Genomic DNA, 25,286 nt, shown 5'->3' with positions numbered 1-25,286 from the left:
AAGGTGCCCGAACCTCTCGAAAGCCCCGCGGTCCAAAAAAAACCCCACAAAAAACTTGGCAAAACTTTTCCACCCCCGTCACCCCCCCCCCCCCCGTCCCATATCACAAACCTTCTTGGTCGTCCCACGTGACGCCAGCTGCCCAATGAGGGGCGGTCATTCGGACGGGCTCCGGCGAAAAGAGGCAGAATCGGAGAGAAAGAGGCTCAGAGAAAAAGTGTGTGTGTGTGTGTTAGAAAGGGAGAGGCGCAAAGAGGGAGGGAGAGAGGCAGAAAGAGAGAGAGAAAGAAGGAGAGTGGGGAAGTGGGAGGGTGCAGGGAGAGAAAGGCAGAGAGAGAGAAAGTAGGAGGGGGGGAGAAAGTGGGAGGCAGAAAGAGAGGGAGACAGGGAGAGACAGAGGGGGAGAGAAAGAGAGAGAGCGGCAGAAAGAAAGTGGGAGAGAGAGAGGCAGAAAGAGAAAGTGGGAGAGAGAGGGGGCAGAAAGAGACGGAAAGTGGGACAGCGGCAGAAAGAGAGAGAGAAAGTGGAAGAGAGAGGGGCAGAAAGAGAGAAAGTGGGAGGGAGGGAGAGAAAGTGGGAGGGTTAGAGAGGGGGGCAGAAAGGGAGAGAGAAAGTGGGAGTGAGGAAGAGGCAGAAAGAGAGAAAGTTGGAGAGAGAGGCAGAGAGAGAAAGTGGGTGGGAGGGGGAGAAAGTGGGAGAGAGTGGGGGAGAGAGAGAGAGAGAGAGGCCGACAAACAGATTAACCGACTGACTTAGTTCTGGGGATGGCAGAACTCGATCCCGAGCCGACTTCGATTCCGAAACGATCCCGAGGCGGCAGGTGAGTTGGCCGCTTCGCCCTGCGCGTTTTTCGCTTCCCTTTGCGGGACTTCTTATTTTTATCCTTCTCCTCTCGTGCGGGGTGAGGAGGACCCGCGGATCACCTGTTGTGCCCCTTTCCTGCCCACCTGGAATCCTTTCTTCCTGGCGCCGCGGGAGGGGTGTGTGTGGATTTTCACTTTCTCCAGACAAAGTCGAAAAAGAACCGACCTCGTTTTTAAACAACTTTCTGATTCCGGCGCCCGGTCGCTCCTTCGAGGCCAACAACGGGGCAGGTAGACTGCAGCTGGCACAGCAGGCTTGAACTCAAATCCCTTTGACTTACCACTACAAGGGAGTCTAACGTTTCCGTTGTTAAATGAGGCCCCGTTGTTAAGCAAGTTTTGCCCTGTTGAATGACGTTTCGCGCCGCAGCTGATCAGTGAAGGTGGTTAAGGGAGGCTGGCTTGGACATCAACTTGGCTTGTCCAAAAGTGGCAAAAGAGGAGGCAGCGACGGTCGTAAGTTAAGAACCCGTTGCCAAACGGCTGTACACAATCCCGTGACCACGGAGAGGCTTCAGAGTTCTTAAAACGTGAAAAACCGTGGTAAGTCCCTTTGTTTTTGAAACTTCAAACTTTGAAACTTATGGAAACATAGAAGAAGATTGACGGCAGAAAAAGACCTCATGGTCCATCTGGTCTGCCCTTATACTATTTCCTGTATTTTTTCTTAGGATGGATCTATGTTTATCCCAGGCATGTTTAAATTCAGTTACTGAGGATTTACCAACCACGTCTGCTGGAAGTTTGTTCCAAGCATCTACTACTCTTTCATTCAAATAATATTTTCTCACGTTGCTTCTGATCTTTCCCCCCAACTAACCTCAGGTTGTGCCCCCTTGTTCTTGGGTTCACTTTCTTATTGAAAACACTTCCCTTCTGAACCTTATTTAACCCTTTAACGTGTTTCGATCACAACCCCCCTTTCCCTTCTGTCCTCCAGACTATACAGATTGAGTTCATGAAGTCTTTCCTGGTAAGTTTGATGGTTAAGATCTTCCACCATTTTTGTAGCCCGTCTTTGGACCCGTTCAATTTTATCAATATATTTCTGTAGGCGAGGCCTCCAGAACTGAACACAATATTCCAAATGTGGCCTCACCAGCGCTCTATACAGCAGGATCACAATCTCCCTCTTCCTGCTTTTACCTCTGAAGCTTCAAACTTTGAAACTTCAAACTTTGAAACTTTGGACGTTCTCTAAGTGAACAGTTGGTAAGTCTCGGACTACCTGTAACAGAGCTGGGAGGGACCTTAGAGGTCTTCTAGTCCAACCCCCTGTTCAAGCGGGAGACCCTATATACCACTTCAGACAAATGGATGTCTAGTTTCTTCTTGAAGACCTCCAGGGATGGAGTGACCACAACATCTGAAGGCAACTTCTGTTCCGCTGATCAGTTTTTAGTTGTTTTGCACTTCAGTCAGGACTTGGAAATTTAGGAATTGTTAACGTACTTGATTATTTTAAAGTACTTTTTCAATATTTCAGTGTTCCATTATAGAATAGAATAGAATAGAACAGAACGTGGAGTGGAGTAGAGTAAAATAAATAGAATAGAATAGGAGTGGAGTGGAATAGAGAATGAAATAGAATAGAGTAGAATAGAATAGAATAGAACAGAACAGAAGGTGGAGTGGAGTGGAGTAGAGTAAAATAAATAGAATAGAATAGGAGTGGAGTGGAGTGGAATAGAGAATGAAATAGAATAGAGTAGAATAGAATAGAATAGAATATACCTGATTATTTTAAAGTACTTTTTCAATATTTCAGTGTTCCGTTATAGAATAGAATAGAATAGAATAGAATAGAATAGAACAGAACAGAACAGAACATGGAGTGGAGTGGAGTAGAATAAAATAAATAGAATAGAATAGGAGTGGAGTGGAGTGGAATAGAGAATGAAATAGAATAGAGTAGAGTAGAGTAGAGTAGACTAGAATAGAATAGAATTCTTTATTGGCCAAGCCATTCTCTTTGGTGCGTATGCTCTCAGCGTACGTAAAAGAAAATATACATTTGTCAAGAATCATGAGGTTCGACACTTAATGATTGTCACAGGATAGAAATAAGTAATCCGGACATAATATTAATATAAATCGTATGGACACAAGCAACAGGTTATAGTCATACAGTCATTCGTGGGAGGAGGTGGGTGATGGGAACAATGAGATTAATAGCACTGCAGACTTAGTAAATAGTTTGACAGTGTTGGAGGAATTATTTGTTTAGCAGAGTGATGGCATTCGGGGGGGAAAAACTGTTCTTGTGTCTAGTTGTCTTGGTATGCAGTGCTCTGTAGCGACGTTTTGAGGGTAGGAGTTGAAACAGTTTATATCCAGGATGTGAGGGGTCAGTAAATATTTTTACGGCCGCCTTTTTGACTCGTGTAGTATACAGCTCGCAATCATGCAGGAAGACGGATGCTAAAATCAGGGAGGGAATAACCCTTCTCTGATAGTGAATCATACCTACGACACCGAAAGTGGCGATTCTTGGCAAGAGTTGTTGGGACAGAAAAGTGTGTCACATGGGGAAAGGAAAATTGCTAGGAGCAAATGCCCTTGCCTGCCTACAGCTGCAGGACATAAACAGAATAATAAAGTTGGAAGGGGCCTTGTGGGTCATCTAGTCCAACCCCCTGCTCAAGCAGGAGACCCTATCACCATTTCTGACAAAGTGACTGTCCAGTCACTTCTTCAAAGCCTCCAGCGATGAATCACCCACAACTAGTGATGGGCGAACCCAACGATGTTCGGGCTCGGCAAGTTCGGCTGAATTTTACACAAAATTTGGCCAAACCCGAACCAAACCCGAACTCGAACGGGGAATCCCTCCTACGAAGAGATTCCGGGGGCGGAGCTTTGACGTCACCGGCAGGTTGCTAAGGACGCCATGGAATCCAGGAAGTGATCACCTTGGCGTCCTTAGCAACCTGCCGGTGACGTCAAAACTCCGAACGCCGAACACGACCCCAAACTTTGCCCGAAGTGTGAAAAAAATTCGGGTTCGTGTTCAGCATACTGAACACCGCAAAATTCGGTACAGACCCGAATTGTGCGGGTTCGGTTCGCCCATCACTACCCACAACCTCTGGAGGCAAGGCATTCCGTGGTACACGGTCAGAAAATTTCTGCTTATTTCTAGGCTGTTGCCTATCCTTGAACAGTTAGAAACATAGAAAGATTGATGGCAGAAAAAAGACCTCCTGCCCTTATACCATTTCCTGTATTTTATCTTAGGATGGATATACTGTATATTTATCCCAGGCATGTTTAAATTCAGTTCCTGTGGATTTTCCAACCAGGTCTGCTGGAAGTTTGTTCCAGGCATCTACTACTCTTTCAGTCAAATAATATTTTCTCGCGTTGCTTCTGATCTTTCCCTCAACTAACCTCAGATTGTGCCCCCTTTGTCCTTGTGTTCACTTTCCTATTAAAAACACTTCCTTCCTGAACCTTATTCCTCACAGTTATGTTTTGTTAAGATGATAATACACAATTAATAAAAGTTAGTATATCAATAGCGATTAAATACTATGGTTATTTTATCTTTATAGTCAATATCAAGAGTTATGTTCATAGGATTTGATATTTGTCTTCGGGTTGTTGGGATCAATGCCTTCTAGGGCCGAAACTATGAAGTTATTTTCAGTACTTTTCGTATTGAGGGTGTATTGCTTCTTTTTTAATGGTAGATAAGTGGGGGGGTTTTGAGATACCCAATGATATCATTTCTTCCAAACCTTGTAGAAGTCAGATTCATTCCTATTTTGGATCTCCGTTGTCAATGACAATGACAATGGAGATTCCCCTAGTTTTCTTTTCATTAAATTAGACACACCCAGTTCCTGCAACCATTCTTCATATATTTTATGCTCCAGTCCCCTAATCATCTTTGTTGCTCTTCTCTGCACTCTTTCTAGAGTCTCCACATCTTTTTTTAAAGCATGGTGACCAAGCAGTTCTCACCTTAGAGGTTCTTCATGCTGAAGAAGGGTGTGATTCGAAGTGGTTCACCTAAAAGGTAGCCCGCATTTAGGGGCCGTTCAAAGTCACAACAGCACTGAAGAAAAGTGACCCCTGATTGGGCGTTTGCGCTTAGGACTGTGGTCATGTGATCCCCCTGGTCACATGATAAAAATTGGAACCTCCCCAAGTGGCTTCGATGACTCTCAGAATGTGTCCTAAGGGACAGTGATGGGTTCCTACAGTCAGGCACGCTGTACCGGTAGGCGCTTGCTAATGACATCACTTCCTGGGGCCGCCATCTTTCTTTAAAAAAAAAATAATTTTTTGTAGAGTCAAAAGTCATACTCTGTTGGAGTGGGGCAGTCAGTGATGGTCTCCTATAGGTACAGTCAGGTACGCAGAACCAGTAGAAAATATTTGAATTTTTTTTTCTTTTTTCCCGCTTCTGTGCTCTGGGTATGTTTTTCCTATCTCAGTAAATGAGGTTGAACGTGTATAATTTTAGGAAAGCTGTGCGTGCATGTGTGTGTGTGTACATACACATACAGTTTATGTACACTGCTCCAAAAGAATAAAGGGAACACTTAAACAAGATAATATAACTCCAAGTAAATCAATCTTCTGTGAAATCAAACTACCCACTTAGGAAGCAACACTGATTGACAATCAATTTCACACGCTGTTGTGCAAATGGAGTAGTCGTGCAAATGAATTATTCAATGAGAATATTTCATTCATTCAAATCTAGGATATGTTATTTGAGTGTTCCCTTTATTTTGTTGAGCAGTATACATTATCTACTATATAAACTGTAGGTGTATGTACACACACACAAATGCACAGCTCTTGTAAAATACACACTCAACCTCATTTACTGCGATAGGAAAAACATACCCAGAGCCCAGAAGCGGGAAAAAAGAAAAAAAATTCAAATATTTTCTACTGGTTCTGCGTACCTGACTGTACCTGTAGGAGACCATCACTGATCTCCCCACTCCAACAGAGTATGACTTTTGACTCTACAACTTTAGAGTATGACTTTTGACTCTACAAATCACTATCTCTTGTCTAGCCTACTACACTGGGTTGTTGGGAAGAATTTTTTAAAAGTGTGGGCTCTCAATGTAACAACTCCTTCGTTGTGGCATAAGACGCGGTCAGCTTGATTTGACGCGAGGCATAGCAGGTGTTTCACCAATTCTTGATTTATTTTCACGCCGACGTCTTCCGCAAAGCTAAATAGTCTCTCCAAATGAATCCGTGTATAAACCTCCCCCTTTGCAATAAGTAATGGTGTAACTGGTCTTTCAGCCGCCTTGGGAGCAGCTGTGTTTGACCGTCCTAAAATGTTTATTTTTCTCTCTCTCCCTGCTTCCTACTGGCTAGTTCTAGAGAGTTTGCGACCTTCAAGTCAGAAATTAAAATGGTAAATGATTACCTGGAGACTGTATTTGGACTACAGGAAAGTGGGGGGGAGGAAGAAATGCAGAGCCTTTATCGCTTGCCGGGCATACATAGTAAGGCTCCTGAGCCTGAAATATTTCTCCAAGAAGGCGTAGCTTTCTTGGAAATGAGCAAAGAAGTGGAAATTCCTGCACAGGTGGTTCAAATGTAGAAGATCAAAGGGTGTTCTTGGGTGATGCACGGAACCCTACCTACCTTTTGAGGGAACATCAACTGTTTGATGTCAGATGGCCCATGGTTGGCTTTGGCAAACGACTGGGTTGCATGGGGACAAACTCAGGGGGGGAGGTAAGCCCTTCAGCTGGAAGTTTTACTTTTATTTTATTTCATTTTACTTTACTTTTTTGTTTTTTTATATTTTATTTTATTTTTATTTTACTTTATTTTATTTTGTTTATTTTTTATTTTATTCTTTTTATTTTATTCTATTAATTTCTTATTTGTGATATGATATGATATGAATAGATTATATTATATTAATTCTATTTTATTCTACTCTATTCTATTATTCTATTATTCTATTACATATTCTATTATTCTATTATTCTATTATTCTATTATTACATTACATTATTTATATCTCTATATCTATGTATCTCTATATCTCTATATCTAGATATCTAGATATCTCTATATCTATGTATCTCTATATCTCTATATCTAGATATCTAGATATTTAGATATCTAGATATTTAGATATCTAGATATCTAGATATTTAGATATCTAGATATCTAGATATCTAGATATTTAGATATCTATATATATTTTTTTTTATTCAATTTCTATGCCGCCCAATACCGAAGGACTCAGGGCGGCTTACAACAATAATAAAAATACAATATAAATAGATACAAAGGGATAAAAAGAAGTCAAACATTATCTAAAACTAAAACATTATCTAAAACTAGAACCCCATAAAAAGTTATTTTAAAAATATATCTATACTGTATATCTATATCTATGTAGTAGGGCATTGTTGGTGAACCTTTTTTTCCTTGGGTGCCGAAAGATCATGTGTGTGCACTATCGCGCAAGCGTGAGTGCCCACACCCATAATTCAATGTCTGAGGAGGGTGAAAAGGCCTGTTTCCCAACTTCTGGTGGACCCAGTAGGCTCATGTTTTGCCCTTCCCAGGCTGCAAAGGCTTCCCTGAAGCCAGGGGAGGGTAAAAGTGCCCTCCCCCAACGCCCTGGAGGCTCTCTGGAAGCCAAAAACGCCCTTCCAGAGCCTCTGTGTGAGCCAAAAATCAGGCGGTTGGCACATGTTGTAGCTGAGCTTGGGCAACGGCTCATGTGCCAGCAGATATGGCTCCGTTTGCCACCTGTGGCACCCGTGCCATAGGTTCACCAACACTGTACTAGGGGGTCACCACCAGTGAATTGCCGGGTTGACGCAGCAGGTAGAGTACTGTACTGCAGGCCAATGAAGCTGACTGTAGATCTGTAGGTCAGCGGTTCAAATCTCATCACTGGCTCAAGGTTGACTCAGCCTTCCATCCTTCTGAGGTGGGTAAAATGAGGACCCAGATTGTGGGGGCAATATGCTGGCTCTGTTAAAAAGTGCTATTGCTAACACGCTGTAAGCCACCTGAGTCTAAGGAGAAGGGCGGCATAGAAATTGAATGAATGAATGAATGAATGAATGAATGAATGAATGAATGAATGAATGAATGAATGAATGAATAATACTTGGTCTGTTGTGTGGATGTTGGATGGTTCAGGTGGGAAATTGAGCATGTTCTTTCGGATTGTTATGTATGTTGAGATTAGTCTTTGGCGTCATACAAATTTTGTTGCATGGGCATACTGTGTATATATATACAATGACAATAAAATATTTATTTATCTATATTGACATCTACATCTACATCTATCTATATCTACATCTATAAATGAAGAGGCAACACAATTAACTGAATGTTTAAAATTTTAGCTTTCGTTAGTTCTCTACTAACTTTGTTAGTGTATTAAAATCCCCTTTGAAGATTGGCACATGTCTCTCAATATAAATATATTGATATTTATATTTATACTAGCTGTACCCAGGCACATGTTGGTGTGGCTCAGTCTGCTTTGCCGACTATAGAACTTGCAACATATAATTGTCCATGTGAGAAGCAATCCATATGTAGATCTAAACCACATGCATGTATCCGAATGCAATGTTGTGTCAAAATTTCAAAGCAATCGGCGAAGAACGTCCTGTTTGAAGCACCTACAAGTTTTTACCTGTCACAGGTGTGACATCTATATAATATAATAGTAGGTATATAAAAACACGTGCATATTTGAATGCAACATTGTGACAAATTTTGATAGCAATTGGTAAAGAAGGTTCTGTTTTAAGCACCTGTGCATGTTTTACCTGTCACAGGTGTGACATCTATATAATATAATAGTAGGTATATAAAAACACATGCATATTTGAATGCAACATTGTGACAAATTTTAAAAGCAATCGGTAAAGAAGGCTCTGTTTTAAGCACCTGTGCATGTTTTTACCTGTCACAGGTGTGACATCTATATAATATAATAGTAGGTATATAAAAACACATGCATATTTTAATGCAACATTGTGACAAATTTTAAAAGCAATCGGTAAAGAAGGCTCTGTTTTAAGCACCTGTGCATGTTTTTACCTGTCACAGGTGTGACATCTATATAATATAATAGTAGGTATATAAAAACACATGCATATTTTAATGCAATGTTGTGACAAATTTTGAAAGCAATCGGTAAAGAAGGTCCTGTTTTAATCACCTTTATGTTTTTACCTGTCACAGGTGTGACATCTATATAATATAGGTATATAAAAAGACGTGCGTATTCGAATGCAAAATTTCAAAGAACTTTGGGAGATTTAAGTTTTTGAATAAACGGACATTTACATTTTTATTTATATAGATTTATTATATTATTTATATATATATATATATTGCAAATGGGGTCATTTTCCCGATCCTCGGAAATTTAAAACTTCCAAAGGAAGGAATCCCGCGGAAATGCATTTCGTTGTGTTCAAGGGTGGTGAGGTTTTTGCAAAAAATCAACTTTGTGGCTTTGCAGGGAGACTGTAAAACATCTGCTCCAGTTGTTCAGAGAGGTTTCCTACAGCTGAGGTTGAATGTTTGCCTTGCTTCTCCCTTGTTTTGATGGTGGAGGTGTTGATGCTTGTAGCCCAGCTTGCATACTCAGAAGTGAGGGATTTTAACAACGATAGAATAGAGCACAGCAGTGATGGGTTCCTACCGGTATGCTGGGGTGTGCCATTCCCATAGCGGCCCTCCAATTGTGTAATTTGCGCGCGATGGCTCCAGTGCCATCACCATCAGTCCATTGCGTGCCACTATCTTTTTATTATTATTAATATTATTGGCCTCTTTTTTTTGGCTTCTCACAAGGGGACAATCGTGTGTGTGAGGTTTTGGCAATTTTTCACTTCTGTGCATGTGTGGAAGCAAAAAAATCACTGAAATTGCAGGCGTGCAAGCCTCCCCTTGTGAAATTTTGCTTCTACGCATTTGTGAAAAAGCTTTTTTTAGCAGAATTTAAAAACAAGATGGCAGAGCCTCTGGCATCGCCGGGAGAACCAGCTCAGGGGCATGTCAGGCCTGGGTTGTTGCCAGTTCTAGCGACCCAGGCCATCAAGTTACTATCTGCTCTAGAGAACCAGTCCGAACTGGGAGGAACCCGCCTCCGATAGAGGTTAAATAGAAGGTATCCTGCCCAGACAGGGGGGTTGGACTAGAAGACCTCCAAGGTCCCTTCTGACTCTGTTATTCTGTTATCCTCAATCTACGTAAGTCCGAATGAACTCCGACTTAGCATCGCATCCACACAACAACACCCCTTGCGACGTGCTGGGATGCTTAGCGCGGGTTTAGCATGCTAAGGCGTTTTCATGGAAACAAGATGCTAATTCACTGGCTCCCTTCCACCTTCCTTTCTCTTAAGTGGAAATGTGACTTGGGTTTCAACTATATTATAGTCCAGTAGTCGGTTCCTACCGGAACGGATAAAGTAATAAAAGTTGAGCTGCGCACGCAACTTTGGGTGTCGTGCGCGCATGCGTCCCAGTGTGCTTTAGCTTCTGCGCATGTGCAGGAAGTAAAATATTGCGAGGGAACAGGCACGAGAATGATTTCAGCAATTTTTTGCTTCTGCGCATGCGCAGAAGCAAAAAAAATCACCAAAATCTCAAGCGTGCATCTCCCATGAGATTTTGCTTCCGGCGCATGTGCAGAAGCAAACCATACTGCCACAGGTGTGCACATACGCAAGTCCCCTGAAGCTGCAAACACAGCGCATTGGTAGCAGCAGTAGGACGAATCAAAACAAAGGATCCAATTTGCAGCTCCATATCGGCGGAATCAAATTGTTGCCTCCGAAATGTGTAAAATATTTTTACGTGGTCAATTCACTACGTTGCTTTAACAGGAAGGCAGGAGAATACACGGGAAGTCCTCATCTTAACAGTCACAGTTGAGACCAAACATTTCGGTCATTAAACAAGACAATTGTTAAGTGAATTTTGCCTCATTTTATGGCCTTTTCTGCGATGATTGTTTAGTGAATCCCCTGCAGTTGTTAAGTTACTAACACAGTGGTTAAGACGGCTTTCCCATTCACTTAGGTCAGTGATGGCGAACTATTTTTGGTTCATGCGACCTCACCTCTTCCCTCCCCCCCATGCATGAACACTACCCTCACCCCCCCCATACCGCGCATGCCACACCAAAGCCTGGTAGGTGAAAAACTGGAAAAAGTTCAGGAAAACGCACTTCCGGTTTGCAGTTGTGCTGTTTTTTGTACTCCGGAGGGTGCAGGGAAGCTTCCTGAAGCTTCCGAGTGCAAATAAAATTGCCATCCATTACAACTGGGAAAACCACACCTTTGACTTTACAGTGATACCTCTACTTACAAACTTAATTTGTGCTGTGACCAGGTTCTTAAGTAGAGAAGTTTGTAAGAAGAAGCAATTTTTCCCATAGGAATCAATGTAAAAGCAAATAATGTGTGTGATTGGGGAAACCACAGGGAGGCTGGAGGCCCTGTTTCCCACAGAGGCTTCTCCCCACCTTTTCTGGCCCTGATTCTTCCCAGGAGATTCCTAAAGAGGCCTCTCGGAGGCTTCTCCCTGCCTTTTCCGTCCCTGTTTCCTCCCAACAGATTCCTAGAGAGACCCCATGGAGACTTCTCCCCGCATTTTCCATCCCTGATTCTTCCCAGGAGATTCCTAAAGAGACTCCACAGAGGCTTCTCCCGATTTTTCTGACCCTGTTTCTTCCCAGAGATTCCTAGAGAAGCCCCACAGATGCTTCTCCCCGCCTTCTCTGGCCCTGTTTCTTCCCAGGAGATTCCTAGAGAAGCCCCACAGAGGCTTCTCTCCACCTTTTCCGGCCCTGTTTCCTCCCAGGAGATTCCTAGACAGGCCCCACGGAGGCTTCTCCCTGCATTTTCCAGCCCTGATGCTTCCTAGGAGATTCCTAAAGGGACCCCATGGAGGCTTCTCCCCACCTTTTCTGGCCCTGTTTCTTCCCAGGAGAGTGATACAATGTGCAAAAGCATACAAAAACAAATAAAAGTATATAATGTAACAAATACTGTAACTTGCAAAGGTAAATACAAACAGATCAATATAGAAATGTAAATATATAAATGTAAGTACATAAAACAATAAAAATAGAAATACAGTGTTCCCTCGATTTTCGCAGGTTCAAACTTCGGAAAAAGTCTATACCACAATTTTTCAAAAATATTAATTAAAAAATACTTCGCGGTTTTTTCCCCAATACCACGGTTTTTCCCACCCGATGATGTCATATGTCATCACCAAACTTTAGTCTGCTTTTAATAAATATTTTTTTTTATAAACTTTAATAAATAAACATGGTGAGTAATAATCTAAATGGTTACTAAAGGAATGGGAAATTGCAATTTAGGGGTTTAAAGTCTTAAGGGATGGCTTGTGATACTGTCCATAGCCAAAAATGGTGTATTTACTTCCGCATCTCTAATTTGCGGAAATTCGACTTTCGCGGGTGGTCTCGGAACGCATCCCCCGCAAAAATCAAGGGAACACTGTATAAGGAAATGATGAAATGGGTAAGATATGTTAAAAAAAAAAGATGTTGTGGTATATACACCTTCTTTTATTTATATTTTGTAAAAATTAATAAAGAAATCTTTTTTAAAAAAACCATAATTTAATTACAGCTAACTAAGAACTCAGAAAACCCCATGCAGTCTCAGAGTAATTTTTGTTTCGGTCATATTCTAGGCCAGACTGGAAAGTTGTCAGGATTAAATATGAAAAATTTCCATATTTAAAAGTACTGTATTTTTGGAGTATAAGACGCACCCTTTTCCACCGTAAAAGAGGCTGAAAACTTGGGTGCGTCTTATAATAATAATAATAATAATAATAATAATAATAATAATAATAATAATAATAATAATAATAATTTATTGGATTCGAATGCTGCCCCTCTCCATAGACTCGGGGCGGCTAACAACAATAATAAACACAACATGTACAATCCAATAATAAAAAACAACTAAAAACCCTTATAATAAAACCAAACATACACACAAACATACCATGCATGACTTGTAATGGCCTAGGGGGAAGAGCTATCTCAACTCCCCCATGCCTGGCGGTATAAATGAGTCTTGAGTAGTTTACGAAAGTCAGGGAGGGTGGGGGCAGTTCTAATCTTCAGGGGGAGTTGGTTCCAGAGGGCCGGGGCCGCCACAGAGAAGGCTCTTCCTCTGTGGCCCGCCAAATGACATTGTTTAGTCGATGGGACCCGGAGAAGGCCAACTCTGAATGTAGCTTTTTTTTTTCCCCTGAAGCTTTTTTCCCCAGCCCTAACAAGGTGCTAACGTTCTTTCCTGTTCTTCCTGGCTTGAGGCTATTTTTTCATTGCTACTCCCTCCGAAGAAGGCTTTTTCCAGCCCTAACCAGGGATAAAATCATGTGCTGAAACTGACCAGACTAAGGATGCTTGCTAGCCAGATGAATACCTGGTAGGTAGATTTCCCCCCCCCCCATTTTTTCCTCCCCAAAAACTAAGGTGCGTCTAATACTCCAAAAAATACAGTAATCCTCGACTTACAACAGTTCATTTAATGATCATTTTGAAGTTACAATGGTGCTGAAAAAGCGACCTATGGCCGTTTTTGGACATTGAGGATTGTTGCAGCTTCTTCTGTGGTCACATGATCAAAATTCAGATGCTTGGCAACTGAACAGTAATGGGTTGCTACTCGGTACACGCCACACTGCGTACCAGTAGAAAAAATGGAGCTGTGTAGCCGACACGCGTGTCCAAGTCAGATCTGGCTTCTGAGCATGTGCAGAGAGCAAAGGACGCGAGAGAGATATTTCAGTGATTTTCGGCAATTTTTTGCTTCCACGCAGGTGCGGCAGCAAAAAACTCACCAAACCAGGAGCAACCCACTTCTGAATATTTCCTGCATTAGAAGAAATAAATACAGTGATACCTTGTCTTACAAACTTAATTGGTTCCAGGATGAGGTTCTTAAGGTGAAAAGTTTGTAAGACGAAACAATGTTTCCCGTAGGAATCAATGAAAAAACGATTAATGCGTGCAAGCCCAAAATTCACCCCTTTTGCCAGCTGAAGTGGCTGTTTTTACGCTGCTGGGATTCTCCTGAGGCTCCCCTCCATGGGAAACCCCACCTCCAGACTTCTGTGTTTTTGCGATGCTGCAGGGGAATCCCAGCAGGGGAATCCCAGGATCGCAAAAACGAGCGCTTTGCTGGCAACGGAAGTCCGGAGGTGGGATTTCCCAGCGAAGGGAGCATCAGTGAAATTGCAGCATCGCAAAAACACCGAAGTCCTCGAAACCCCACCTCCAGATCTCTGTGTTTTTGCGATGCTGTGATTTCACTTAGGCTCCCCATGGAGAGGAGCCACAGGGGAATCCCTGCAGCACAAAAACGAGTGCTTCGCTGGCAATGGAAGTCCAGAGGCGGAACATCCCAGCGGCGGCGGTGGGTTTGTAAGGTGAAAATAGTTTGTAAGAAGGGGCAAAAAAATCTTAAACCCCGGGTTTGTATCTCGAAAGGTTTGTATGACGAGGCGTTTGTAAGAAGAGGTATCACTGTATTGGGAACCATTTGCTCCTGTGTGCAATGCAACTCTAGAAATTATGCTTCGTTGCCTCGGGCCACCAAATAAAGTTTGAGGCAATGCCACCAAAGGTGGGCCATGCCTCAAAACTCTGCTCTCTAGTATTGTCCCTCTTTTTTTTAACCTATAATTTGCAGGATTAAATGGTGGTGTTGTCCCCTCCAGCTACCTAACAGCCCTGTGCCTCCAGGAATTTAATTAGAGTATTTTCATTCCCCCCATTGTTAACATCTCTAATTCTAAGAAGAATGTAACTTGCTGCAAAACCATTTGCAGGCAGCTATGCGAGGTAAAGCATGACAATGCTAGCTAATGATTGAACTGGTGTTTCAGCCAAGGTTTGTTTAAAAACAAGGCGTTGTAAAACATAGAGGCTGTATACTAGGACCGTACGCAAAAATCCCACCAACTTACCAGCTGGAGAATCCTGGGAGTTAAGCCCGACATCTTAAAATTGCCAAAGTTTGAGGAACGGTATTCTATTTAGTTGCAAGAATTTGTAAAAGTTTTATTTTTTAGAAAAACCTGTACTTGCTTTTCTGTGTCCAAGGCCTGGATAGGTCTGTGGAAGGCACTGTGAGCTGCATATGGAAATAACATTGAAAGTCCTACAAATTGGCAAAAAGAATCAGAACACCAAAGCTAAACAAAGAAGACCTTACAGACAACCCTCACTCTGTAAAAGACCTTGGAACATTCATATCGAATGACCTAAGTGCCAAAGCCCAATACAACAACATTGTCAAAAAGGCTTCAAGAGTTGTTAACCTAATCCTGTGTAGCTTCTTCTCCAGTAATATCACACTACTAACCAGAGCGTACAAAACCTTCGCCAGACCAATCCTTGAATACAGCTCATCTGTCTGGAACCCACACTACATTTCGGGCATAAATGCATTAGAAAACGTCCAGAGATACTATACTCTACTCGTAACAGAATACCCTACGCCAGTGTTTCCCAACCTTGGCAACTTGAAAATATATGGACTTCAACTCCCAGAATTCCCCAGCCAGCATTCGCTGGCTGGGGAATTCTGGGAGTTGAAGTCCAATATCTTCAAGTTGCCAAGGTTGGGGAACACTGCCCTATGCAACCAGACTTGAAATCCTAGGTCTAGAGAGCTTAGAATTACGCCGCCTTAAACACGATCTAAGCATAGCTTATAAAATTATCTGCTACAATGTCCTTCCTGTCAACCACTACTTCAGATTAAACCATAATACACAGGCACGCAACAGATACAAACTCAAAGTAAACTGCTCCAAACTTGACTGTAGAAAATACGACTTTAGCAACTGAGTAGTTAATGCATTATCTGACTCAGTGGTTTCATCACCTAACCCCAAAACTTTACCCTTAGACTATCCACTGTTGACCTCGTCCGATTCCTAAGAGGTCAGTAAGGGGCGTGCACCAGTGTGCCTAATGTCCCTGTCCTAATGTTTCCTTCTTGTTAGGACCAATATCATTTATATAAATATTGCTATATCTTTGTATACTATCAATATGTAATTGACAAAAATAAATAAATAAAATAAATAAAATAGTATCACATTCTGATATTTAAAATCATTGGCATCATCGTGTAGAATTAGCAATTGATAAAAAATTCATACCCCATTTGGAGATTTTGCAAATGCACTTATATTTTCCCCCATCCCGAAATCAATTTTGGATGTTCTAAACAAATTCCATTTTTTCTCAACTGACCTGCAGGACCAGATGGACTTGGGTGAATTTCCTGAATTAATCCAATTAACTTCAGATTGTGTCCCCTTGTTCTTGTGTCTTGTGTTTTTAATAGGAAAGTGAACACAAGAACAAGGGGGCACAATCTAAGGTTAGTTGGGGAAAACATCAGAAGCAATGTGAGAAAATATTATTTTACTGAAAGAGGAATAGATGCTTAGAACAAATTTCCAGCAGACATGGTTGGTAAATCCACAGTAACTGAATTTAAACATGCCTGGGATAAACATATATCCGTCCTAAGATGAAATACAGGAAATAGAAACATAAAAACATAGAAGATTGACGGCAGAAAAAGACCTCATGGTCCATCTAGTCTGCCCTTATACTATTTCCTGTATTTTATCTTACAATGGATATATGTTTATCCCAGGCACGTTTAAATTCAGTTACTGTGGATTTACCAACCACGTCTGCTGGAAGTTTGTTCCATGGATCTACTACTCTTTCAGTCAAATAATATTTTCTCATGTTGCTTTTGATCTTTCCTCCAACTAACTTCAAATAGTATAAGGGCAGACTAGATGGACCATGAGGTCTTTTTCTTCCATCAATCTTCTATGTCTCTCTGTTTCTATGACATTCAAACAATGAACTGCCAGTCAGTACTCCATATAAAACAAGAGTTGTGCATTCTCCATACTAAAAACTGGATACATGCAGGGTTTTAGTACTTAAGATTCGCGTGCCCTTTGCAAGAGGTTGCAGTAAAATACGATACGTTGGGTGGAATTGTACACACATTCAGAGATAATCCCCAAAGAATTTGCATTACATCTAAATCTCCTCATTTTTCGTTCATTTCAACTCTTTACATTGTCGCCATGAAGGATGTCTCAGATATTGGGAACTTTGGAAAAAAAAATACTTAAAAAAAAAAACTTAGTGGAGCAAACTGTTTATAGACAATTGAAGGGTAAGCCCTCCAAGAAGACAGCAAATAAAGTCATGGGGAAAACGAAGACAGAAAGAATGAAAGAATAGAAAGCAGGTTAGCAAATATTGGTTTTTCCGTGCGCTCCGCCCCGAGCCATGGAACCAAAAATAGAAACGATCAGATAATAAGAAGGACTTGGTTTAAAAGGAGGGTCAATGGATTAATATTCCTTGGAGGAGGGGACTGAGGCTGCCGGAAAGAATTGGGAAATCTCTTGTGTTTTGGTTGCACCTGCAAAGCTAAAGGAGATTCTGTTGGGGAATAATTTTTTTTAAAAAATGACAGAAAAAAGAATTTACAGCAAGTCTTCAACTCACAACAGTTCCATTTCATGACTTGTACAGAGCTACAACAGGGCTGAAAAACAGAGATTTGGGAGCCTTTTTCGCACCTAAAACTATGGCAAAACCTCCAATATCACTTGACCAACATTCAGATGCTTGGCAACTGGTTCATACTTATGGCCATTGCTGTTTGTCCCAAAGTCATGCGATCCTCCCTTTTGAAATCTATTCTAATCTAGTCTAGTCTAGTCTACTCTGTTCTTCTTATTCTATTCTATTCTATTCTACCCTACTCAACTCTACCCTACTCTTCATTATTCTATTCTATTCTACTCTACTCTTCATTATTCTATTCTATTCTACTCTACTCTTCATTATTCTATTCTATTCTACTCTACTCTACTTTACATTATTCTATTCTATTCTACTCTTCATTATTCTATTCTATTCTACTCTATTCTACTCTACTCTTCATTATTCTATTCTACTCTACTCTAGATTATTCTATTCTACTCTACATTATTTTATTCTATTCTATTCTGCTCTACTCTTCATTATTCTATTCTATTCTACTCTATTCTACTCCACTCTTCATTATTCTATTCTATTCTACTCTACTCTACTCTTCATTATTCTATTCAATTCTACCTACACTTCTCAAAAAAAAACAACACAATATAACTCAAATCAAACTTCTGTGAAATCACGCTGTCCCCTGAAGAAGCAACACTGATTGACAATAAATTTCACATGCTGTTGTGCATATTCAACTTTGTACAGAACAAAGTATTCAATGAGAATATTTCATTCATTCATATCTAGCATATGTTATTTGAGTGTTCCCTTTATTTTTTTGAGCAGTATATTATACACTATCCTACTCTACTCTACTCCACTCCACTCCACTCCATTCTTCTAATTCTATTCTATGCTATTTTAATTCTGTAACTATTCTAATTTCTAATTCTATGCTTTAAAATTTCCAGTGTAGGGGCATTCACAACTTCTGGAGGCAAGCTGTTCCACTGATTAACTGTTCTGACTGTCAGGAAATTTATCCTTAGTTCTAAGTTACTTCTTCTTAGTACTAAGTGACTTCTCTCCTTGTTTAGTTTCCACCCATTGCTTCTTGTTCTACCCTCACGTGCTTTGGAGAATAGGTTGACTCCCTCTTCTTTGTGGCAACCCCTGAACACTGCTATCATATCTCCCTTGGTCCTTCTTTTCATTAAACTAGCCATGCCCATTTCCTGCGACCGTTCTTCATATTTTAGCCTCCAGTCCCCTAATCATCTTTGTTGCTCTTCTCTGTACTTTTTCTAGAGTCTCAATATCCTTTTTGCATCGTGGTGTCCAAAACTGAATGCAGGATTCCAAGTGTGGCCTTACCAAGGCCTTATAAAATGGTATTAACACCTCACATGATCTTGATTCTGTCCCTCTGTTAGTGCAGCCTAGAACTGTGTTGGCTTTTGGGGCAGCTGCTGCACACTGCTGGCTCATATTTAAATGGTTGTCCACTAGGACTCCAAGATGCGTCTCACAGTTACTACTGATCAGCAATGTACCACATATACTGTAACTATGCATTTGGTTTTTCTTGCCTAAAAGTAGAACCTTACTTTTTTCAGCATTGAATTTCGTTTTGTTAGATAGCGCCCATTGCTCAAGTTTGTCAAGGTCCTTCTGTATTTTGTACCTGTCTTCTGGAGTGTTGGCTATTCCTGCGAGTTTGGTATCATCTGCAAATTTGATAAGTTCCCCATCTATCCCCTCATCCAAGTCATTGATGAAAATGTTGAAGAGTACTGGGCCTAAAACAGAGCCTTGGGGTACTCCACTGCATACATCCTTCCATGTATCTATAGACTGATCAAAAAAATAAAAGGAACACTTAAACAAGACAATATAACTCCAAGTAAATCAAACTTCTGTGAAATCAAACTGTCCACTTAGGAAGCAACACTGATTGACAATCAATTTCACATGCTGCCGTGCACATTCAGCTTTGTACAGAACAAAGTATTCAGTGAGAATATTCCATTCATATCTAAGATGTGCTATATGAGTGTTCCCTTTATTTTTTTGAGCAGTATAGTTCCATTAAGAAGTACATGTTGAGTGCATTTGGTTAGCCAGTTTTGAATCCATCTGGTGTTGTTGCTGTCCATCCCAAATTTTTCTAGATTATTTGGTAGTAGGTTATGGTTTACTTTGTCAAAAGCCTTACTGAAGTCCAAGTAAACCACATCGACAGCATTCCCTGGTCCGTTAATTTTGTCATTTTGTCAAAGAATGCTATAAGATTAGCAAAGGGGTAGGCAAAGCTGGCTCTTTTATGACATGTGGACTTCAACTCCCAGAATTCCTGAGTTAGCAAGATTGGCTCAGGAATTCTGGGAGTTGAAGTCCATAAGTCATAGAAGAGCCAACTTTGCCTATCCCTGGCACTCCGGCATGATCTCTTTTTGACAAATCCATGTTGGCTTTTGGTTATTACCTTATTTGCTTCTAAGTGTTCATTGACTCGTTGCTTGATTATCTTTTCCACAATCTTCCCTGGTATTGAGATCAGGCTGATAAGAAACATAGAAACATAGAAGACTGATGGCAGAAAAAGACCTCATGATCCATCTAGTCTGCCCTTATACTATTTTTTGTATTTTATCTTAGGATGGATATATGTTTATCCCAGGCATGTTTAAATTCAGTTACTGTGGATTTACCAACCACGTCTGCTTGAAGTTTGTTCCAAGCATTTACTACTCTTTCAGTAAAATAATATTTTCTCATGTTGCTTTTGATCTTTCCCCCAACTAACTTCAGATTGTGTCCCCTTGCTCTTGTGTTCACTTTCCTATTAAAAACACTTCCCTCCTGAAACTTATTTAACCCTTTGACATATGTAAATGTTTCGATCATGTCCCCCCTTTTCCTTCTGTCCTCCAGACTATACAGATTGAGTTCATTAAGTCTGTCCTGATACGTTTTATACTTAAGACCTTCCACCATTCTTGTAGCCCATCTTTGGACCCGTTCAATTTTGTCAATATCTTTTTGTAGGTGAAGTCTCCAGAACTGAACACAGTATTCGTCTCACCAGTGCTCTATATGATAGGTCTGTAGTTTCCTAAATCTGTTTTTTTTCCCCCTTTCTTGAAGATGGGAACTGCATCAGCTCTTTTCCAGTACTCTGGCAATTCCCCAGTGCTCCAGGATCTTTGAAAGATATAGTTCAGTGGCTAAGGTGGAGCATGCTTCTTTATGACCTTGTAGGAGGCTCATAATTTGTCTAAGTAAATGTAGGATGGGGGAGGGAGAGAAAATGATGCTAGGTGTGATTTAGATTATTAGAGTTGTGAGTTCTAGTGCTGCCTTAAGCATGGCTGGGTGGCTTAGGGCCAATCACTAGGAGACTGTGAGTTCTGGTCCCACCTTAGCTGTGAAAGCTAAGGTGGCTTGAGTTGAAATCCATGCAACTTCAAGTTATCCAAGTTGAGAAAGACTAGTGATTCAGGCGCCAGGCTAGAAAGCCAGACACTAGGATTTGTAGTTCTCTCTTAACCATGAAAGCAAACTGAGCGACTTTGGCCCAGGGCCTCTCTTGAGAATACAGCTCACCTCACAATAAGGTTCTTCTTATTATTGCTGTAAGGAAAATAAGAGAAGGAAGGTATGTTGGTTACCTTCACTGCCTTGAGTTATTTGTAAAAAGCAATAAATGCAGATTAGAAATAAATAAGTAAGTACAGTAAATAAATAAAACTGCATATAGCTAGACCAGGGGTAGGCAAAGTTGGCTCTTCTATGACATGTGGACTTCAACTCCCAGAATTCCTGAGTTAGCATGATTGGCTCAGGAATTCTGGGAGTTGAAGTCCACAAGTCATAGAAAAGCCATCTTTGCCTAACCCTGAGTTAGACCATAGCATTGGCGTTATATAGAAATGATGATGGAGCAATGATGAAATCCAATTTTTTTTTACTACCGGTTCTGTGGGAGTGTCTTGGTGGGTGTGGTGCGGCTTGGTGGGCATGGCTTGATGGGCATGGCAGGGGAAGGATCCTGCAAAATCCCCATTCCCTCCCCGCTCCTGGGGAAAGGATACTGCAAAATCCCCATTCCCTCCCCGCTCCTGGGGGAAGGATACTGCAAAATCCCCATTCCCGCCCCGCTCCTGGGGGAAGGATACTGCAAAATCCCCATTCCCTCCCCGCTCCTGGGGGAAGGATACTGCAAAATCCCCATTCCCTCCCCGCTCCTGGGGGAAGGATACTGCAAAATGCCAGCCAGAGGTGGTATTTGCAAGTTCTCCGAACAACTCAAAATTTCCGCTACCAGTTCTCCAGAACCTGTCAGAACCTGCTGGATTTCACCTCTGCGGTGGAGTGATATTAGCAGGCTGATAAACTGTTTTTTAATATTGTCATTAGCAGTCGACATATTTTGACAACTATAGTAAGGTTTTGCTTTTACCTCTCTCTCTCTCTCTCCGCGCCTCATTCATTTACGTGGTGTGTAAGTGTGGAGCAAGCAGCAAATTTCTCAGCTGGGAGAAATATTGTAGAGCTATTCTTGTTTCCATGGTGCTTCCTATACTCTCAACAAATATGTTTGTCCGGCAGCTGACAAAAAAGAGGGCAGCTACAAGAAAACTAACGGTCATATAAAGGTTGTCTGCTTGAGCAGGGGGCTGGACTAGAGGACCTCTAAGGTCCCTTCCAACAATATTCTGAGTGATTAGCTTCTGAGATCCCTTCCAGACCTATAATGCTATGTTCTATTCAAGGTCACAGCCTTCATGAGCTCAGCAAACATGGACCGGTTTATGCAAATGGAATGCTCTTACTTCTCCTTCACCTTGAAGTGGATAATTCACATGTTCTGCTGATGTTCTCCAGAATGAGCAAACAGCCTGTGGCTCACATCCCTCTGTGGCCCAAGGGTGGACATGACCTCATTATTGAAGTCAGGCCCAACAGGATCAAAGCAAGGGAGGTTTTGTTGAAGTTTGTTAGGTTTGCTTTTAAACGTATATGCTAGGAAATCAGGGTGGGAACCTTTTATTGTGATATCACCATTGCTGTCAAAATAATAAACAAACCAAACCAATTGAAAAAAAACCCAAGAAAGTCTTCTGGTGGAAGAGAATATTTGTAGCTCAGAAAGAACTATGGGTTGATGTCTGAGGTTGACGGTGAACCTTTTTCCCCTTAGGTGCCGAAAGCACGTGTGCATTTGTTATTACACATGCGCGAGTGCGCACACCCATAATTCAATGCCTGGAGACAGCCAAACTGGCCTCTCTCCCCCCCCCATCAGAGGCCCTGTGGAGGCCTGAAACAACCCTTTTCTCAAACTCTGATGGGCCTGGTAGGCCCATTTTTTCCCCTCTACAGAATCCAGAGGCAAAAATTCCCTCCCCCATCTCCTCGGAGACTCTCCGGAAGCTAAATACGCCCTCCCAGAGCCTCTGCGTGAGCCAAAAATCAGCTGGCTGGCACACACAGGCACGTTGGAGCTGAGCTAGGGCAACGGCTCGCAGGCCAGCAGATATGGCTCTGTGTGCCACCTGTGGCACCTGTGCCATAGGTTTGCCATCACTGCCCTATATGCAGTAATGGGCAGACAAAATTTTTACTGCCACAGTGTGGGTGTGGCTTATTTTGTGGCTGTGGCTTAATGGTCATGTGACTGGGTAGGAGTGACTTGCCGGCCATGTGACCAGGTAGGAGTGGCTTGAACTATCATCATCGTTCAAGTGAACTGTCAAGGTTGTAAGTCCTCAACTTACAACCTTACCAGTATCGCTCACTGGGGTGACAAATTGCTTCATGTTTCCCACGCTCTCCTTCCTGGGTCGCCACCCCACCTCAGGCTGGGTAGCTAGGCGAACGGCTGCTGCCAGAAGCATCAATGCTGCCAGCGCCACTTTCACCCACGCCTTCTTCTTGCACCCCAGGTAGGAGGTGGCCATGTGAGGCTGGAGGGGAGCTGGGCAGGAGGGAGGGAAGCTTGTCTGAGGCCAGGAAGGAGGAAAGAGGAAAAAAGCAAGGAGCGCAGACGCAACTGCAGGGGAGAAAAGGAGAACCGAGCCGAGACCAGTAGTCCAGGAAGTGACAGCCGCCGATCAGCTGGAGCTGCACACACATCTTCATTTTTGCCGGTGGAACTGCGTTCCACCCCATCCTGTCTGCTGCCCACCCCTGCCTATATGCATGATGGCAAACCTGATTTGGAGAAGACAAATGAAGTTTGTCCCAGTACGTCGTTCTAATGCTTCATTGTAGTTGAGTGCTTTTTACTCCTCTTTGGGTTGGTAGGTTTGAACAGAGATCCTATTCTTTTCGAGAGGCCAAAGATGGATGGAACTGGCAAGTTGAGCCAAAGCCAAACAATACTAACTCTTGTCAAGGAACAAATGCTTGTTTCTGCCTCCAGGCATTGTTTCAAGGCAGGATGGTAAATAAAGTTAAGATTTAAAAAAAAACAAGGCAAACACCTTTCCCATTCAATAGGGAGGTGGAAAAATAGAAGTTTGTTTGGAGCCGACTCACGATTTACACTGCTTTCCTTGTCTGGAAATTGCTGGTGCTTTTTCAGTCAATTGGGCAATTTGACAATGCCCTGAAGAGATAAAAGTCTTGATTAGAAAAGCTCTGCGATTTCTGGCTGATGTTCAGATTTATGATTTATGTTCTTTCAACAAAGTGGTTTAAGTCCTCTAATTATTTTTGCTTTGACAATCGACTCAAGGTGGCTTGAGGTGGGAGCAAGCTACTGCAGTGGAAAAGGATTATATCGAGGAAAATTTGGGGAAAGTGTTGTTTTAGCATCTTGGAAAAATGGGAAATATTTTGGTTCGGTTCCTAGTGGGAAGAAAGACACCAGAAACATGGAGGCTGATTGAAAAGATGGTTTAATGCCTAAAAGGGGGGGGGGGGGGTACCAATGAAGGGCTGCAAAAAAATTTCCTACCATATTGTGGGCGTGGCTTATTTTGTGGATGTGGCTTACTGGACATGTGACCAGGTGGGAGTGGCTTGACGATCAGGTGACCAGGGGGAATTTATTTATTTATTATTTACTTATTTATTCCATTTTTTATGCCGCCCTTCTCCTTAGACTCAGGGCGGCTTACAACATGTTAGCAATAGCACTTTTTAACAGAGCCAGCATATTGCCCCCACAATCCAGGTCCTCATTTTACCCACCTCGGAAGGATGGAAGGCTGAGTCAACCTTGAGCCGGTGATGAGATTTGAACCGCTGAGCTACAGATCTAAAGTCAGCTTCAGTGGCCTGCAGTACAGCACTCTACCTGCTGCGCCACCTCGGTTCATACGCACATGTGTGCTGGAGCCGATATAGGGCAACGCCTTGCATGCCCTCCGATATGGCTCTGTGTGCCACTTGTGGCACAGATGCCATAGGTTCGCCATGACTGCTGTAGGCTATCCTGAGTCCTAGTTTGCTTGAGCCTTGCTGGCTGATGCAATCTCCCCAGATGCCATGTAGTGAGATGGGTAGAGAGCGAATCTCATCCTGTCCCAAGGGTCAAAGTCTTTTATATATATAAATATGTTAAAGGGTTAAATAAGGTCCAGGAGGGAACTGTTTTTAACAGGAAAGTGAACACAAGAACAAGGGGACACAATCTGAAGTTAGTTGGGGGGGGAAATCAAGAGCAACATGAGAAAATATTATTTTACTGAAAGAGTAGTAGATCCTTAGAACAAACTTCCAGCAGACGTGGTAGATAAATCCACAGTAACTGAATTTAAACATGCCTGGGATAAACATATATCCATCTTAAGATAAAATACAGGAAATAGTATAAGGGCAGACTAGATGGACCATGAG

At 42.0% G+C, this 25,286-nt stretch overlaps 1 protein-coding gene across 2 annotated transcripts in view; it reads left to right on the top strand.

Annotated features, from left to right (window-relative positions):
- Positions 1 to 209: 209 nt before the first annotated feature.
- PGCKA1 (PDCD10 and GCKIII kinases associated 1) overlaps positions 210 to 25,286 on the top strand; it is a 44,635-nt gene continuing 19,558 nt past the window's right edge. The window contains exon 1 of one of the 2 annotated variants that reach the window (XM_070757124.1): positions 210 to 820. The gene's annotated coding sequence lies outside the window, so the exon portion shown is untranslated. The remainder of the gene's footprint in view (positions 821 to 25,286) is intronic. The other variant, XM_070757123.1, reaches the window with a different exon arrangement.

Source organism: Erythrolamprus reginae, chromosome 7 (assembly GCF_031021105.1).
Source record: "Erythrolamprus reginae isolate rEryReg1 chromosome 7, rEryReg1.hap1, whole genome shotgun sequence".
Taxonomy (NCBI): domain Eukaryota; kingdom Metazoa; phylum Chordata; class Lepidosauria; order Squamata; family Dipsadidae; genus Erythrolamprus; species Erythrolamprus reginae.
Note: the sequence above shows the minus strand (reverse complement) of the source record. Positions and strands in the feature narration are given on the sequence as shown.